Raw genomic sequence first — 20,333 nt, forward strand, 5'->3', positions numbered from 1 at the left:
AAGACCTACAAGACCTTTTAGAACTAACACCCCCCCAAAAAAGATGTCTTTTTCTTTAAAGGGGACTGGAATGGAAAAGTAAGAAGTCAAGAAACACCTGAAGTAACAGGAAAATTTGGCCTTGGAATATGAAATGAAGCAGGGCAAAGGCTAATAGAGTTTCGCCGAGAAAATGCACTGGTCATAGCAAACACCCTCTTCCAACAACACAAGAGAAGACTCTACACATGGACATCACCAGATGGTGAACACCAATATCAGATTGATTATATTCTTTGCAGCCAAAGATGGAGAAGTGCTATAGAGTCAGCGAAAACAAGACCGGGAGCTGACTGTGACTCAGATCATGAACTCCTTATTGCCAAATTCAGACTTAAAATGAAGAAAGTAGGAAAAACCACTAGATCATTCAGGTATGACCTAAATCAAACCCCTTATGATTATACAGTGGAAGTGAGAAATAGATTTAAGGGACTAGATCTGATAGATAGGGTGCCTGATGAACTGTGGAATGAGGTTCATGACATTGTACAGGAGACAGGGATCAAGACCATCCCCATGGAAAAGAAATGCAAAAAGCAAAATGGCCATCTGGGGAGGCCTTACAAATAGTGTGAAAAGAAGAAAAGTGAAAAGCAAAGGAGAAAAGGAACGATACACCCATTTGAATGCAGAGTTCCAAAGAATAGCAAGAAGAGATAAGAAAGCCTTCTTCAGCGATCAATGCAAAGAAATAGAGGAAAATAACAGAATGGGAAAGACTAGAGATCTCTTCAAGAAAATTAGAGATACAAACGGAATATTTCATGCAAAGATGGGCTAAATAAAGGACAGAAATGGTATGGACCTAACAGAAGCAGAAGATATTAAGAAGAGGTGACAAGAATACACAGAAGAACTGTACAAAAAAGAGCTTCACGACCCAGATAATCATGATGGTGTGATCACTCACCTAGAGCCAGACATCCTGGAATGTGAAGTCAAGTGGGCCTTAAAAAGCATCACTACGAACAAAGCTAGTGGAGGTGATGGAATTCCAGTTGAGCTATTTCAAATCCTGAAAGATGATGCCATGAATGTGCTGCACTCAATATGCCAGCAAATTTGGAAAACTCAGCAGTGGCCACAGGACTGCAAAAGGTCAGTTTTCATTCCAATTCCAAAGAAAGGCAATGCCAAAGAACGCTCAAACTACTGCACAATTGCACACATCTCACACGGTAGTTTAGTAATGCTCAAAATTCTCCAAGCCAGTCTTCAGTAATCCATGAACCGTGAACTTCCAGATGTTCAAGTTGGTTTTAGAAAAGGCAGAGGAACCAGAGATCAAATTGCCAACATCCACTGGATCATCAAAAAAGCAAGAGAGTTTCAGAAAAACATCTATTTCTGCTTTATTGACTATGCCAAAGCCTTTGACTGTGTAGATCACAATAAACTGTGGAAAATTCTGAAAGAGATGGGAATACCAGACCACCTGACCTGTCTTTTGAGAAACCTATAATGCAGGTCAGGAAGCAACAGTTAGATCTGGACATGGAACAACAGACTGGTTTCAAATAGGAAAAGGAGTTCGCCAAGGCTGTATATTGTCACCCTGTTTATTTAACTTATATGCAGAGTACATCATGAGAAACGCTGGACTGGAAGAAGCACAAGCTGAAATCAAGATTGGTGGGAGAAATATCAATAACCTCAGATATGCAGATGACACCACCCTTATGGCAGAAAGTGAAGAGGAACTAAAAAGCCTCTTGATGAAAGTGAAAGAGGAGAGTGAAAAAGTTGGCTTTAAGCTCAACATTCAGAAAACTAAGATCATGGCATCCAGTCCCATCACTTCATGGGAAATAGATGGGGAAACAGTGGAAACGGTTGTAGACTTTATTTTTTTCGGCTCCAAAATCACTTTAGACGGTGATTGCAGCTATGAAATTAAAAGATGCTTACTCCTTGGAAGGAAAATTATAACCAACATAGATAGCATATTCAAAAGCAGAGACATTACTTTGCCAACAAAAGTCTGTCTAGTCAAGGCTGTGGTTTTTCCAGTGGTCATGTATGGATGTGAGAGTTCAACTGTGAAGAAAGCTGAACACTGAAGAATTGATGCTTTTGAACTGTGGTGTTGGAGAAGGCTCTTGAGAGTCCCTTGGACTAAAAGGAGATCCAACCAGTCCATTCTAAAGGAGATCAGTCCTGTGTGTTCATTGGAAGGACTGATGCTAAAGCTGTAACTCCAATATTTTGGCCACCTGATGTGAAGAATTGACTCATTGGAAAAAACTCTGATGATGGGAGGGATTGGGGGCAGGAGGAGAAGGGGAGGACAGGGGATCAGATGGCTGGATGGCATCACCAACTCCATGGACATGAGTTTGAGTGAACTCCGGGAGTTGGTGATTGACAAGGAGGCCTGGCATGATGCAATTCATGGGGTCACAAAGAGTCAGACATGACAGAGCGACTGAACTGACTGACTGACTGACCTGAATTTAACTAGAAATTCTTTCCTGACAATTGATCAAGGGGCCTTGTATACTAACCTATGGGGTCATCAGATCAGATCAGTCGCACAGTCGTGTCTGACTCTTGCGACCCCATGAATCGCAGCACGCCAGAGTCATCAGTACCACATAAACAGCTGCATTTCAGTTCTTAATGCCCATAATCATTGTGGAGTATGCCCTTTCACTCTTTAGTTCTTAAAAACATCTGCTTTTCCTCCTCTGAAAATGACTAACTGAATTTCTTACCTGGTATGTGTTCTCTGCCTGGCGCTTAACTCAGTGTTAAAACAAAAAGAAACAAATTTTCTTATAGTTGTTTTATTACTTGACAACAGGGAGAAGGCATTGGACAGGATGAAAGAGCAGGTTAAGACTCAGGGTGAAATGTTTAAAGATCAACTATTACACTTCTCTATCTGTCACTGTCTCTTTCTTCTTGCTTTGTTTAACAGTTTCTCCCTTAAAATACATACTTTAATTTTAAAGACATTCAGGTGAATTTAGTAATAGTATAAGTAATAAAATTTGTGAGAAATATCTTGCCTATCGAAGGCAAACCTTTCTCAGATTAAAACAGATACATGAAAACTAAACTTCTGCATTAACATGCTACTAATTAGAAATAAATTCTTGAAGAAAATGCATAACATTTTTCTTGGTGGAGGAACCAGTTTACATTCCTTCTAACATGGGATCGGGTTTCCCTTTTCTCAACATCTTCACCTTTCTCTCTTGGTTTTTTAAAAAATCACCCTCCAAACTGGTGTGCGGTGATATCTCACTAATTGAATTGTTATTTCCCTGACGATTAGTCATATTGAGTACCTTTTCATGTACTTGGTGATCATTTTGATGGAAGAAATTTTCATATACTGTGATATGCGGAAGTCACCCTGGATTATACATGGTTTGGCTTGAACTTTCTGCCAAATAGAACAATCTGTCTTATGGCCTGTCAAACATCCATCTGTTTTAACCAATTTAAAAAAAGAATGCAGTCACCAGATTGTTTAGGATGTCCAAATTTGAAGGTAGAGATAAATGCTCCCCTTCCTATTTCGCTAATGCTAGTACTACTGAACATGAGGTTTTCTTTACAAATGTTGTGCTGTCTTACTATGTACATGCTATTCTGTCTCTTTTGAAACCTTGAAGGAATGTAAGAGTCATGTTTGATGTCTGTTCTTTGTTTTGACAAGATATAAAACTGTGGTTCAGGCATCCGAAATGGGGCCGGGTGGCCATCATACATGTGGTTTTGGACATGTTCCTGCATCATTGAAAAGTTGAACTTTCTGAACTACATAAATTAAAGGACAACATCGGTCATCCTCAGAACATCATCTGCTAGTGTTAGTGAACATAGATTGGGGTCTGCTTACCCAACACATAGCAAAGTCAATCAACTGACCCCGGATTGTGGTAAAGGAAAGTACAGCATTTATTGCATGGTGCCAAGCAAGGAGATCTCTACTCTTTCTCTTTCTATTGTTTTCCTCTATTTCTTTGCACTGATCACTGAGGAAGACTTTCTTATCTCTCCTTGCTATTCTTGGGAACTCTGCATTCAAATGGGTATATCGTTCCTTTTTTCCTTTATTTTTCACTTCTCTTCTTTTCAAAGCTATTTGTAAGGCCTCCTCAGAGAGCCATTTTGTTTTTTTGCATTTCCTTTTCTTGGAGATGGTCTTGATCCCTGTCTCCTGTACAATGTCACAAACCTCCAATCCATAGTTCATCAGGCACTCTATCAGATCTAGTCCCTTGAATCTATTTGTCACTTCTACTGTATAATGGTAAGGGATTTAATTTAGGTCATACCTGAATGGTCTAGTGGTTTTCCCTACTTTCTTCAATTTAAGCCTGAATTTTACAATAAGGAGTTCATGATCTGAGCCACAGTCAGCTCCCAGTCTTGTTTTAACTGACTCTATAGAGCTTCTCCATCTTTGGCTGCAAAGAATATAATCAATCTGGTTTCAGTGTTGATCATCTGATGAAGTCCATGTGTAGAGCCTTCTCTTTTGTTGTTGGAAGAGGGTGTTTGCTTTGACCAGTGAGTTCTCTTGGAAAAATTCTGTTGGCCTTTGCCCAGCTTCATTCTGTACTCCAAGGCCAGATTTGGTTGTTAGTCCAGGTGTTTCTTGACTTCCTACTTTTGCATTTCAGTCCCCTGTAATGAAAAGGACATCTTTTTTTGGGGGGGGTGTTAGTTCTAAAAGGTCTTATAGGTCTTCATATAACCATTCAATTTCTGCTTCTTCAGCATTACTGTCTGGGGCATAGACTTGGATTAGTGTGATATTGAATGGTTTGCCTTAAAAGACGCTTGCTCCTTGGAAGAAAAGTTATGACCAATCTAGATAGCATATTAAAAAGCAGAGACATTACTTGACCAACAAAGATCCATCTAGTCAAGGTTGTGATTTTTCCAGTAGTCATGTAAGGATATGAGAGTTGGACTATAAAGAAAGCTGAGTAAAGAAGAATTGATGCTTTTGAACTGTGTTGTTGGAGAAGACTCTTGAGAGTCCCTTGGACTGCAAGGAGATCAAACCATCCTAAATGAAATCAGCCCTGAATGTTCATTGGGCGGACTGATGTTGAAGTTGAAGCTCCAATACTCTGGTCACCTGATGCGAAGAACTGACTCATTTGAAAAGACCCTGATGCTGGGAAAGATTGAAGGTGGGAGGAAAAAGGGATGACAGAGGATGAGATGGTTGGATTTCATCACTGACACAATGGACATGAGTTTGAATAAGTCCCAGAAGTTGGTGATGGACAGAGAAGCCTGGTGTGCTACAGTCCACGGGGTCACAAAGAGTGGGACATGACTGAGTGACTGAACTGAACTGAAGCAAGGAGAATGAGCAGTCAGTGCTCAGAATACGTGAAATCCCCAATGACTTTCAGGGAAGGGTTTTTAAAGGCAACATTAGTGGTGGGTTGCAGGGTGCCTGATAAGACTTTGGATCTTTTTTCTGATTGGTTGCTGGCTAAGGGAGATACTTGGATCAACATCATCAACCTTATGGTACCAACCAGTCTGAGGTTTATGTACTTGTGGTTAACAGTTTCCTAGTGTTGGAGTCTGGTGTCTGTAAAAACAATTTAGGAGGAACTTTCCCGGGGTCCATGGTCTAAGACTCTGTGCTCCCAACGCTGGGCACCCAGGTTCAGTATAGTCAGGGAACTAGAGCTTATGTGCTGTTTCTTAACCCTGGTGCAATCAAATAAATACACACATATTTTTAAAAAAGCAACTTAGAAATGTGTTTCAGACAGGGTTATCATGTTCTGGGAGGCATGTTATCATGTTCTATATCCCTGCTGTATGGCTGATCTATTTTCTAAAGTGTTACTAGTTTCTGGCCCAATAGCTATTCTTAGTTGCTACATGTTCACATTTTCCAAATCATTACCTTTTGAAAATTGGAGTATAACTGCTTTACAACATTGTGTTAATTTCTGTTGTAAAACTAAGTGAATCATCTATATGTATACATATATCCTCTCCCTCTTGAATTTCCCTACCACCCACCCTCATCTGACCCCTCTAGGACACTACAAGCTAAGTAGTGACCAAGCTAAGTTCCCTGTGCTATACAGGAGGTTCCCACAAGTGTATGTCAGTGCTATTCTCCCACTTTGTCTCACCCTTCCCTCCCTTCCTCTGTGTCCACGTGTGCATTCTCTATTCCTGCCCTGCTAACAAAGGTTCTCAAAGACCTTTATCAATATAATAGGCTTGGTAATAGATTGAACGGGATGATACAGTGTTGGTCTTGTGGGCTGGGGGGGAATTCACACATGAAAGGACTTTGTGCTGTGTTCTTTGTTGTGCATTTCTACCCCACCTGACAGAACTTTGCATTGATGCTTTCTCTTCTTCAGCAGAGAGCAGAGGAGTCATGATGGCAGTTGATAAAAATGAGTTTTATTTACAAAGTCATTTACTGACTTTCATGTACCCTGATGCTTATGGAGCACAATTAAGAGTCTCTAATTGGAATAAAAATCTGTTCTTAACAAAGAAAGAAAGAAAAAGTAATAAAAAGTAAAAGAAAGTAATAAAGTATTGTATGCCATTATGGACTTCATCTCTGGAGTACAAAAATTAACCTTGCAGATTAAACAACCAGATAAACTGAATAAAGGGGAAAAAAAGCTTACAATCATATCAATTTATGTAGCATCCATATTAGACAAAATTCAGCAATTATTTTCTTGTCCCAGTGAAACTTGAAGGAGAAGAGAATATACACACTGGTAAAAAGCAACTCCAAAGTACAGACCTAATATCAAACACTTAAATAGTAGACTTGATATCAAATAATTAAAATCTGAACACTGGAAAAAACAAAAAAAAATATCCTTTCTCGCCACTCTTTCTTTCCCTAACGTTATACTGGAGGTCCTCGGCAGTGCAATAAGACAAGAAAGATGTATAAAAAGTAAGCAGATTTTTAAGGATAATTATTCACAGATGGCAGGATTATCTACATAGAAAGTCATAAATATTTCATTGAGAAGTTTTAGAACTACTAAGCAAATTAAAACAAGGTATTGAGATATAAGATCTCTCTATATATAAAAGCAATTGCACTTCTATATTCCTGATATCAATAATAAGAAAATGAAAATTACAAATAAATTATTGCAATTTGTAACAGCCTTAAATACGAAATAAGAAGAAAAGAAGAAAGTGAAGTCGCTCAGTCATGTCTGACACTTTGTGACCCCATGGATGGTAGCCTGTCAGGCTCCTCTGTCCACGGGATTTTCCAGGCAAGAATACTGGAGTGTGTTGCTATTTCCTTCTCCAGAGGATCTTTCCAACACAGGGAATGAACCCCATTCTCCTGCACTGCAGGCTGACTCTTTACCATCTGAGCCACCAGGGAACCAGGGAATATGAAATCACTTCAGTTCAGTTCAGTCACTCAGTCGTGTACGACTCTTTGCGACCCCATGGATTACAGCATGTCAGGCCTCCATGTCCATCACCAACGCCCAGAGTTTACTCAAACTCATGCCCATTGAGTCAGAGATGCCATCCAACCATCTCATCCTCTGTTGTCCCCTTCTCTCCTGCCTTCAGTCTTTCCCAGCATCAGGGTCTTTTCAAATGAGTCAGTTCTTCGCATCAGGTGGCCAAAGTATTGGAGTTTCAGCTTCAGCATCAGTTCTTCCAATGAATATTCAGCACTGATTTCCTTTAGAATGGACTGGTTTGATCTCCTCACAGTCCAAGGGACTCTCAAAGGTCTTCTCCAACACCACAGTTCAAAAGTATCAATTCTTTGGTGCTCAGCTTTCTTTATAGTCCAGCTCTCACAGACTGCTGAAAAAGCTATAGCCTTGACTAGACAGATCTTTGTTGGTAAAGCAATGTCTCTGCTTTTTAATATGCCATCTAGATTGGTCATAACTTATCTTCCAAGGAGCAAGTGTCTTTTAATTTCATGGCTGCAGTTACCATCTGCAGTGATTTTGGAGCCCCCCAAAATAAAGTCTCTTTCTCTTTCCACTGTTTCCCATCTATTTGCCATGAAGTGATGGGACTGGATGCCATGATCTTAGTTTTCTGAATGTTGAGCTTTAAGTCAACTTTTCACTCTCCTTTTTCACTTTCATCAAGAGGCTCTTTAGTTATTCTTCGCTTTATGCCATATGGGTGGTGTCATCTGCATATCTGAGGTTATTGATATTTCTCCTGGCAATCTTGATTCCAGCTTGTGCTTCCTCCAGCCCAGTGTTTCTCATGATATACTCTGCATAGAAGTTAAATAAGCAGGGTGACAATATACAGCCTTGAAATACTCCTTTTCCTATTTGGAACCAGTGTGTTGTTCCATGTCCAGTTCTAACTGTCACTTCATGAGCTGCATACAGATTTTTCAAGAGGCGGGTCAGGTGATCTGGTATTCCCATCTCTTTCAGAATTTTCCACAATTTGTTGTGATCCACACAGTCAAAGGCTTTGGAGTAGTCAATAAAGCAGAAATAGATGTTTTTCTGGAACTCTCTTGATTTTTCAATGATCCAATGAATGTTTGCAATTTGATCTCTAGTTCCTCTGCCTTTTCTAAAACCAGTTTTTGAACATCTAGAATTTCACGGTTCATGTACTGTTGAAGCCTGGCTTGGAGAATTTTGAGCATTACTTTACTAGCATGTGAGATGAGTGCAATTGTGTGGTAGTTTGAGCATTTTTTTGGCATTGCCTTTCTTTGGGACTGGAATGAAAACTGACCTTTCCCAGTCCTGTGGCCAGTGCTGAGTGTTCCGAATTTGCTGGCATATTGAATACAGCATTGTCACGGCATCATCTTTCAGGATTTTAAATAGATCAACCGGAATTCCATCACCTTCTCTAGCTTTGTTCGTAGAGATGCTTCTTAAGACCCACTTGTCTTCACAATCCAGGATGTCTGGCCTAGGTGAGTGATCATATCATTGTGATTATCTGGGTCAGTATCTTTTTTGTATAGTTCTTCTGTGTATTCTTGACACCTGTTCTCAATATCTTCTGCTTCTGGTATAATGTTCAAACTACCACACAATTACACTCATCTCACATGCTAGAACAGTAATGCTCAAAATCCTCCAAGCCAGGCTTCGACAGTACATGAACCAGGAACTTTCAGATGTTCAAGCTGGATTTAGAAAAGGCAGAGGAACCAGAGATCAAATTGCAAACATTCGTTGGATCATAGAGAAAGCAAGAGAGTTCCAGAAAAACATGTACTTCTGCTTTATTGAGTACACCAAAGCCTTTGACTGTGTGGACCACAAAAAACTGTGGAAAATTCTTCAAAAGGTGGGAATACCAGACCATCTTATCTGCCTCCTGAGAAATCTGTATGTAGGTCAAGAAGCAACATGAACATGGACATGGAACAACAGACTGGTTTCAAATTAGGGAAGGAGTATGTCAAGGCTGTATATAGTCACCTTGCTTATCTAACTTACATGAGAGTACATCATGTGCAATGCCAGGCCAGATGAAGCACAAGCTGGAATCAAGATTGCCGGGAAAAATATCAATAACCTCAGATATTCAGATGACATTATCCTCATGGCAGAAAGTGAACAATAACTAAAGAGCCTCTTGATGAAAGTGAAAGAGAGTGAAAAAGTTGGCTTAAAAGCCAACATTCAGAAAACTAAGATCATGGAATCTTTTCCCATCACTTCATGGCAAATAGATGGGGAAACAATGGAAACAGTGACAGACTTTTTTTGGACCCCAAAATCACTGCAGATGGTAACTGCAGCCATGAAATTAAAGGATACTTGCTCCTTGGAAGAAAAGTTATGCCCAACCTAGACAGTATGTGAAAAAGCAGAGACATACTTGCCAAGAAAGGTCCATCTAGTCAAAGCTATGGTTTTTCTAGTAGTAATGGATATGAGATTTGGAGTATAAAGAAAGCTGAGTGCCGAGGAATTGATGCTTTTGAACTGTGGTGTTGGGGAAGACCCTTGAGTTCCTTGGACTGCAAGGAGATCCAGTCAGTGAAACGTAAAGGAAATCAGTCCTGAATATTCATTGGAAGGACCAATGCTGAAGCTCCAATACTTTGGCTGCCTGATGCAAAGAACTGACTCATTGGAAAAGACCCTGATGCTTGGAAAGAGTGAAGGCGGGAGAAGAAGGGGATGACAGAGGATAAGATGGTTGGATGGCATCACCAGTTCCATGGACATAAGTTTGAGTAAGCTCTGGCAGTTGGTGATGGACAGGGAAGCCTGGCATGTGGCAGTCCATGGGGGTCACAAAGAGTTGAACATGACTGAGTGACTGAGCTGAGGTAAAAATTTTAGAGAATATACATAAAAATAATACATAAATTATGCTTCTGGGCCACTGTTCTTGTCAGATTCATATCCATTCATTTATTTAGCAATGATTTTGCTTGTTTTATATAAACATCCTCAGCTAACTTTGCTGTTTTGGGCTCAATAGTTTTAGTGTACGAGCTTAGTTTCTTGGCAGCATGTGGAATCATCCAGGACCAGGGACGAACTCGTGTTCCCTGCATTGGCAGGCAGATTCTTAACCACTTGACCACCAGCGAAGGGAAATCCAATGACAGTGTTTGGGCTTCCCTGGTTGCTCAGGGTGAAGAATCTGCTTGACAATGTAGGAGATGGAGGTTCAATTCCTGGGTCAGGATAATCCCCTGGAGAAGGAAATGGCAACCCACTCCAGAATTTTTTGCCTTGGAAACCCCATGGTCAGAGGAGTCTGGCAGGCTACCATCCATGGGGTCACAAGAGTCAGACATGACTTAGTGACTAAATAGCAACAGCAGCAACAACTTCATTCATGCTAGCAATAAATGGATCTTCTCCAAGGACCTGAAATCATGCTGAGTAAATCCTTTGTAATAAACTAGCACATATTTCTTCTAGCTGAAATAACATTTATCAAGCAAGGAAAATGAAAGGAATGTAAGAAACCTAGCCTTTTAAAAATGATAAAAATAACAGACTGGAGAAGGAAATGGCAACCCACTCCAGTACTCTTGCCTGGAAAATTCCATGGACAGAGGAGCCTTGTAGGCTACAGTCCATGGGGTTGCAAAGAGTTGGACATGACTGAGCAACTTCACTTCATTTCCCTGGCAGTCCAGTGGATAACACTCCACAATTTTAATGCAGGAGATGCGTGTTCGATCCCTGGTTGGGACTAAGGGAACTAAATCCCCCATGCCATGTGGCACGGCCTAAAAAATAAAAGATAACAGAAAAAGAAAATAATATATTCTGAGAAACAAAAGTGAGTGAATCCACTCTGAGACTAATGTATAAAAACATTCATTGACAATAACAACAATTACATGCATGTAGATTTAGGAAGACTGATCTATAAAACACACATTCTTAATGTGAATTCTTTGCAGGCTTTTCCTACAACACTAGGGTTTACATTTTTTATATTGATCAGATTTTTACTACAGGTTTTCATGTAGCCAATTAATATACTGATTGATGCAGTGTAACCAACCTTAGTAAAAAGAAAAGAAAGTATTCCATGGAATGCACCCTCTATGTGGTTATGGACCACTTGAACTCCAGAGTTCTGAAGTTGAGTAACATACATGAGGCCATAATCTCTTAAGACATCATATTGACAAGTGGTGACATAAGTAAGTCAGAGGTAGACCACACAACTGGTGGTTATCAGCTAGTGAAGGTGAAGTGTCACATCTAGAATCCCTGGATATTTTTTAGCCAGCTCTGAACTACCATGAATTGGAGTCTTATAAATGTGACCTTTCTTAAACGTCTCAGAGAGCCAAGAACTCCAATTAAATTTGAACAGATTGCTTGCTTCCAGAGGAATGAGTTGTTTGGAAAGCATTGCTTTCTTAACTGATCTATCTGTAGTAATATATTCACTCCAGAATCTGACCATGAATGATTTCGACAGAACTGGTTAAGGTGCGTTTTCTCAATATGATGGTAAATCGAAATGAAAATTCTGAAGAACAGGATATATTAAAGATCAAACCCTGAGTTTGATCTTGACATTTGGATCGTCTAAGAGCTGAAAAATACTAGGATATGTTGATTGTATAAGTCATTTTAATGGAAAAAAAACACAATGCAAAAAAGGCATTCTTAAATTTAAAAATCCTTAAATATATAACATATTTACACAGTTGGTAAAAGAATAAAAATATTAATATCAAGTAAATTTTAGTAGTAGATGCCCATAAACTAAATATAAACTTAAATTTTCAAAACAAAAATAATCAGTACTCTCCTCATAAACCTTGTTAAAGTATCTTTTATTATAATATGAATTGCATACTTATGTAACCTGCAGGTGTTTGATCCTCTTTTTCATTTTTAAGACTCTTTTAAGTATCTAAGTATGTCATCAAACATTGTGATGGGAAGGAGATAGCTCTCATACTGAAGAGATGTTTGATCTTGGAAGATTATAAACAGTGTGAAACTTTTAATTTTTAATTTTTTTCAGCACTGCTCTATCTTTTCTAGGTCTAGTCCTTATCTTTCCAACAACAGTAAAATTTTATCATTTTCTTCTAGGCTAATTTTCCTGCAATGTGCTTCTGAGCACATTGCGACAAAATGATTATTCTACCCGTCATAAGACATGTATCTAGTAACCCATGTTTTTTTCTTTTTTGTTGCACAGTAATGTTTGGATAAATTAAAATTTTCAGACTTTCATAAGGTTGTTTTTCCAAACACTACCAACTTTGTCTTGGACATGCCTGAAGTGCTGGCCTATTTAAGAGAAGGCAAACTGATTATCACACTGAAAAATAGTATCGCTCACTCATCATTCAGAGTACTGACCAGGACTTCAGATACAATTTGGTAGTGGTAGTGTGCATCCAATTTTCAAGAGAAAACTTAATAACTACCCAATAAGAATGATGTTTCTTCTAAGTGTTTTTGTTTACATACTTTTTTTCAAAGTTAGGAAATTCTCTTCCATTCACCATTTCCTATTTGTTTTGTATTTATAGATGCTGAGTATTATCTGTAAACAGTTCACACTTATTAACATAACCATATGATTTCCTTCTTTAAATTGACTGCTGGGTCAAGCTCACTCATCAGAACTTCCAGGGTTTGATCTGGCTGATTGATGACCCAACTCTCTGGGAAATCCAAAGTGTACAAAGTACCAACAGTCAGAATTCATGTGTCCCATACAATATGCTGTTCCATTTGGGAAAACTGCATTTAAAAAGTCTATTTTTGCCTGGAAATTCCTGTGGGGTGTCCCCTTGGTGAGACAACTTCATGAAATTCTTATGAGAATAAAAGAAGCTTTAAATTAAGCTACATCCACTGTAATCCCTAGCAAATTTCAACAAGGGAATCAGTGCTTTCAGCCAGAGGATGGTACCATATGTCTTCAAAATGGAACGGTCTGTTAGCGACAAACATACTACTCTCACTGAGTACATAAGCTTCCTGCTTGTCAGTTTCTGTTACATGATTGAATATTGCAGTCTTCAAAAATATGACCCACTCTGATTTTGGTATTGTAAGAAGATCCCCAGATGCTTGGTTTGTGTTGGGCTGCTGCATGGAGAAGCAAACTTCCAGCAGTTTCTTGGTTTTCCTCCAAAAAATGTGCAGCTTCCATAACCGTGAGACTAGTGACCCACCAACAACCACAGAAAATCAACTACATTAAATCTCTTTTCCCACAGATGACGCCGCCACTGCAGATTGTTCCAGCTGTGTTAGTAAAGTTCAGGTTCGTTTTTGCCATAGCTTTATATTAACTTAAAAAAAAAAAGGATTAATAAAAATTTCCTGGCTTTTTTTTTGGTGTGGGAACCCGAACATGAGCTTGTTGGGAATAGAGGCAGATACAGCTGTCTCTTGTAGTCCACTGTTTCCCCGTGATAAAGAGCACAGCAAGTGTTAGCTAACATTGGACCATACTGGGAGAGCCCCTTCCTGTCTTTTTGGTCCTCCATCTGGGGTTAATGTTCTCCTGCCTGAAATCATCCTCTTTAAAATCCAAAGCGACAGTAGGCTGGGTAGTGAATTCTCTTTAATTTTATTTGTAAATATATGTCCTCATTTTGTCCTCAGATTAGAAAGATATATTCATATTAGTCTTTTCCTCCATATGCTTACATGTCTATTTTCATTTTGTATTTTCTTTTAATCTAGCTGTTCAGTATTACAATTTTTCTGGTCTGTCTTCCAATTTCTATATTGTATTGCAGTCAATATAATAACAAATATCTACATTGTAAAACCAAGAGTGAACGATGAACTTTGGATGATGATAATGTGTAAATATAAGTTCGTCAACTGAAACAAATGAATCACTCTGGGTGGAGATGTTGATAAGGAAGGTGGCTATGTATGTGTGGCAGAGGGTAGTCTGGAAATTTTTGTCTTCTTCTCAATTTTGCCATGAATCTAAAACCGCTCTACAAGTAATCTTAAAGTCTGTATTAAATGCTTAACTTTGAAGGTTAATATTTTTGTATATTTAAGTTTTATTTCTTTATTTTTTGAATAATCCATAATTTACAGCTTCTTCCATGAGCATATTTCTAAGTTTTAAAATATATTTTTATTTCTACTAAACAGATTCTACTAAGACATTTTTTCTAAGGATAATGATATCTGAATCTGGGTGATTTTTTCCCCCTGTAACTAGTTCTTACTTTCATCTTTGTCTATATACCTGCTTACCTTCAGCTTTCTATTGATTATTGAAATGAAAAATTAATTTTTGGAGTAAATTGAGACCTAGGATCAGGTTGCCTTCTCTCAGTGATGACCTATATTTGCTTCTAGTAAGATACATACACATATTATAGTATATTATAATATATAATATTCTGAATATATATTATGAATATACTCAGATTAAATAAAATACTTTGATTTCCTAATTATAGTTATTGCTGTAATTTATTGATTTTCTTTCTTAAAAATGCTTATATACTATACAGGAAATTATATCAGCATTTTGCAAAAGTATTAAAGTATAAAATTGTTCACCTCAGTGTTCCTCAAAATAAGTAAAGGAAAAAATACTGACATTGTATTTATAATTTAGAAGTAAGAATCAAAAATTTTAATAAAAGATAAAAGAAAACCTATTAAGTGAAAATGCTGGGCATCTTACCTGCTGGGTCACTCTTGCAGCTAAATTCCCTCTAGTACTGTCTCCAGAGATACCAATTCTTCCAGGATTTACACATCTTTCAAGAATTTGGGGGTGTAAAAAACATTTCAATGCAATGTACACATCTTCAAACTGAACTGGAAAATGGCACTGTGGGGCTAGTCTGTAGCTGTAGACAGAAAAACAATCACTGATTTATTTACCATTAAAAATTTTTAATTTAATTTTTATTTTCTATTGGGGTGCTCCAGGTGGTGCTAGTAGTAAAGGACCTGTCTGCCAATGCAGGAGACATAAGACACACAGGTTTGATCCCTGGGTCAGGAAGATCCCCAGAGAAGGGCAAGGCAACCCACTCAAGTATTCTTGCCTGGAGAATCACATGGACAGAGGAGCCTGGCTACAGTCCTTGGGGTTACAAAGACTCAGACATGACTAAAGTGACTTAGCACGCACATAGTTGATTTACGTATTAGTTTCAAGTGTATAGTAAAGTGGTTCAGTTGTACATATGTCCATTTTTTTTCAGATAATTTTGCCATATAGGTTATTACAAAAGAATATATAGAATATTGAGTAGAGTTCCCTGTACTATAACCATTGATTCTTAGTCATATACTAAACTAAGGCAGGCACTTCTGATCCACAATCAAAAGTAAAATTTTGTTTTTATCAACAGCATATTTGTTGAAAAATGTATTTTTCCTAATCATAAAATGTGACTGGCAATCTCTGAATATCATTTTTATAATAAAAATTTAGAGTTTGATCAATTTGGTTCAATTTTGGGGGAAAACTTTCTAGCTGCTATCTTTTGCTGCTGCTGCTGCTTCTAAGTCACTTCAGTTGTGTCCAACTCTGTGCGACCCCATAGATGGCAGCCCACCAGGCTCCCCTGTCCCTGGGATTCTCCAGGCAAGAATACTGGAGTGGGTTGCCATTTCCTTCTCCAGTGAATGAAAGTGAAAAGTGAAAGTGAAGTTGCTCAGGCGTGTCTGACTCTTCATGACCCCATGGACTGCAGCCTACCAGGCTCCTCTGTCCGTGGGATTTTCCAGGCAAGAGTACTGGAGTGGGGTGCCATTTCCTTCTCCATCTTTTGCTAGCAACAAATATTTACAGAATGACTAGTTTTGGTAATTCCCATACTATTTCTTAAAAAATCAGTCATTATTATTACTTGTTTCTCCACAGTTATTTTTCCAACTTTATAAAATTATTCAAATTTTACATAATCTTAATTGCATTAGTCCATTAGTTCTTTATTTTCTAAGCTTTAAGTAGCTTCTCACAGAGAGTATATTCTATAGAAAATTTAAACCTTTTTCTTACTCTTTCTAAAGAGTGCTCTAAAAAGGACTTTAAGATAGGTTGTGTCTTACCTTTCATAGTTAACATGGTAATAGTTGCTTTATTCAATGGATTACTATCTTCTAGCCACCATTCCAAGCACTGTAACAGGTATTATAACATTTAATCCCCATATAAATGATGAATTTTGCAAATTAGTAATATTTAGAGTTCTCATCCTTTAAAATATCACACAGTTACCAATTTGCAGACTCTACATTCAATCCCAGTCCTCTGGCCCCAAAGTCCACCTCCTTAGTACCCTACTAATTATAGGGGAAAAAACCAGAGCCAGTAGTTAAGTTCCTGTGATTCTGCAGCCTTGAACAACTTTTTAACTTTCTGGTGTTTGTTCCTTTTTGAAATATGTGTATGTCTTTTTTCTCCAATGCTGGACTGGACGGCCTCTGGCATTAGGTTTCTCTATTTATAGTCAGTCTCATCAGGGGCATGGATTAATTTTTGCCATAAAAGACACTCTATATAGCTGACTGTATGTTGATATGTAAGGCACGGGGCCTAAAATCAAATGAACACAGCTCTGACTTGGTTGATGTGACAACTGTATCAATCTGTCTGCTGTCCATCTTGACAGAAGGTCATAGGTATAATAATCTGAAATAAAAGAAAATATAATGGATTACTAATAACAACTGAAAAATGGTACTGTTAAGAATAAAGTTTACTGGCAATGTTGTAAATTTCTTCCCTTTATTGTGAAATACTAACAAAAGGAAAAAAAAAAAAAAACTAACCCTAGTTTCATGTTGATCAATGCACATATTCACATCTCAATAGAATGTGAATCATTCTCTTTGGTGATCCTTTCATTTGCCCCTAATCAGCTTTCTTTTCCATTTGAGAAATTTTTCAATTGCCTAGTCCAAATTAGCTTTGTTTACCTGCCTTTAATGCAACTGACATGTAGTTAGAGGCTGGGAATGCAAATATGTAGAGATATGTTCTCTGACTTTAAGGTGCTCACATCAATGAGGTATACAGGCACAGATACAGGTCAACAACAAAATTACAAAAGAAAATAAAATAGTGTGAGTGGGCAGCAGTGTTGAGATATAGGGGAGAAATCTCTCATTAAACCTCCCAAGGGTTCTGGGTAGAATTTAGAAAGGATTTTAGTAGACTAGAGACTACAAATTTGTATAAATATTTTCTATGAGAATGTGTGTGTGTGTCTCGGGAATTAGCACTCATATAAAGTACAAATCTAGCAAAATAGTTTGAGGAACAAAGCTTTCAGCATTTGGGCCCACTTGAAAGACAAATTAGCCATGGTAAAAAATTTTTACTTTAGAAACACACTATATCAACAGCAGTTAATAATACTGCCTATTCATTGTAATCTTTTAGTTGCTGCTAAGTCGCTTCAGTCGTGTCCGACTCTGTGCGACCCCATCGAGGGCAGCCCACCAGGCTCCCCACCCCTGGGATTCTCCAGGCAAGATCACTGGAGTGGGTTGCCATTTCCTTCTCCAATGCATGAAAGTGAAAAGTGAAAGCGAAGTCGCTCAGTCGTGTCCGACTCCTAGCGACCCCATGGACCGCAGCCTATTGGGCTCCTCCGTCCATGGGATTCTCCAGGCAAGAGCCCTGGAGTGGGGTGCCATTGCCTTCAGCACTTCCTTAATTACTTTTCATACAATCAACTCCACATACCTACAACTAACTTACAACCTCTCCACTGAAGTCTTCTTCCCTCTCCTAGGAAGACTTGTTCCTCCTTTTGTGTGCTGGCAGAGCTTTGCCCTCAGATCTCTTTCACTATTCATTTATCATAGCATCATTATATAATTTCTGCCCTCATGCAATCAATAAAATTGTCCATGAGGCATTCTTTAACTTTTCAGGACGCCTTTAGCATTAGGTATTGACAACTCCATCCTCTTTCCTGGTATTCTCTTGTTTCTAGGTTTCTCTTGTATCTCTGACCATTTTTAGTCCTACAGTGTGGCTGTCATCTCTTCTTTCACCATTTGAAAATATTAATAGTTTCATGCCAACACTCCCTAAGTCACGCAACCTAGAACACTGGCAATCAAGCTCGCTTCAGACCTAGGGAACTGGGGCACTGCTCAGGGTTCCAACATTAGAAGGACTGTTTGGATTTCTTTGGTAACTGCTCCACCACAGGGTATAGACCCAGCAGGGCACAGTGGCATGTCTTTCCTTTGCAAACCACACTCTCAGTACCTTGGACCTTGGGCCTGGAATAGAATTTTGCTCAATAGTACCCCACTCCAGTACTCTTGCCTGGAAAATCCCATGGACGGAGGGCCTGGTGGGCTGTAGTCCATGGGGTCGCTAAGAGTCAGACACGACTGAGCAACTTCACTTTCACTTTTAATCCACAGTCCTATCCATTGTGATATCCTTCCTTAAAAAAAATTTCCTAAAAGTCTTTTTAACATAAAAACAAAACTACTTTTCTGAATACATTTTGATTTGGGAAAGGGATAGAAATGTTGCTGAGGGAAAAATAAGAAAGAAAACATAACTCATTATTTAGTTGTATGCTCTTAAGCAGGAGATGATTTCAAGAAAGCAGACTATACTTTAACATTTAATTTAAAAAACTGAACATTTTTTGACCTCTATATGGTGCCACTGGGAAAGCATACTTGAAGTATAATCATTTGAGTCTTGAAAGATAAATAAGATATTTGCAGCAATATGTTAGTAAGCTCAAAAGACAAAGAAATGATTTTATTTTCTAAGGAGCTTCATCTTCATTCTGGAAAATTCATAAGTTCTGTTAGTGAGTGGTAGGATCAGAAACTCTCATAATTTTTGTAACAGAAATGTTTTAAAATCCAAATGTTAATAAACATTTATTTAGAATGAGATTTCAAAAACTCCATTAATTCATGTTGCTTGAATGAAATGAGTCTCAGAAGCAGAAACACGATATTTAACTTATAGATCATAGTATGAGAGTAATAATTTATATTATATGAAGTGAATCTTCCAAAACATCACCCTTATCATTACTACCCAAACAGCAACTACCACCATGGATAAAAAACAATCCCCTTCTTAATGATTTTGGCTTCCATTAGCATACATATATATGGACAGGAATGTTGTTAAATGTTGTATCTTTCACAGTTACATTTTCATCTGATATTGGTGAAATGCTTTGAAAGCCTGAAAAGAATGCCATGAATCCATAAATTGGTTTAGCCCCAGTATTTCAGCACACAGGGCCTAAAATAAAACAGACACACACATCTATTCTAAATGCAAAAGCTGTTTTTGATCCAAGAGTGCACATTAATATTCAATATGACACCAAAAGTTTTAGTTGCAATCTTTCAGAAAATCTGTCGTGATACCACCAGAAGATATACAAACCCAGATGCTTTATTACCATATGATGATTTCCCATAAGTGACAGTAATTCTTTACTTATACAGTCATCCAATAGGAGTATTAATATGAAATATATAATTTTGTATTAAATACAGTCAATGACCAGGAGAACTAAGCAAACATTATTCTCAGAGCCAAAAGAAAGACTTAAGTTATAAAAGGACATCCTTTTTAATATGTTGTCTAGGTTGGTCATACCTTTCCTTCCAAGGAGGAAGCATCTTTTAATTTCATGGCTGCAGTCACCATCTGCAGTGATTTTGGAGCCCAGAAAAGTAAAGTCTCCCACTGTTACAACTGTTTTCCCATCTATTTGCCATGAAGTGATGGGAACAGATGCCATGATCTTAGTTTTCTGAATGTTGAGCTTTAAGCCAAGTTTTTCACTCTTCTCTTTCACTTTCATCAAGAGGCTCTTTAGTTATTGT

At 38.1% G+C, this 20,333-nt stretch overlaps 2 pseudogenes; both read right to left on the minus strand.

Moving 5' to 3' along the window:
• Positions 1-11,476: 11,476 nt before the first annotated feature.
• LOC133252848 (arylacetamide deacetylase-like) lies at positions 11,477-13,003 on the minus strand (annotated as a pseudogene).
• LOC133254698 (S-adenosylmethionine decarboxylase proenzyme-like) lies at positions 12,996-13,656 on the minus strand (annotated as a pseudogene).
• Between the last annotated feature and the right edge of the window lie 6,677 nt (positions 13,657-20,333).

The sequence above is a fragment of the Bos javanicus genome, chromosome 1 (assembly GCF_032452875.1).
Source record: "Bos javanicus breed banteng chromosome 1, ARS-OSU_banteng_1.0, whole genome shotgun sequence".
Lineage (NCBI taxonomy): Eukaryota > Metazoa > Chordata > Mammalia > Artiodactyla > Bovidae > Bos > Bos javanicus.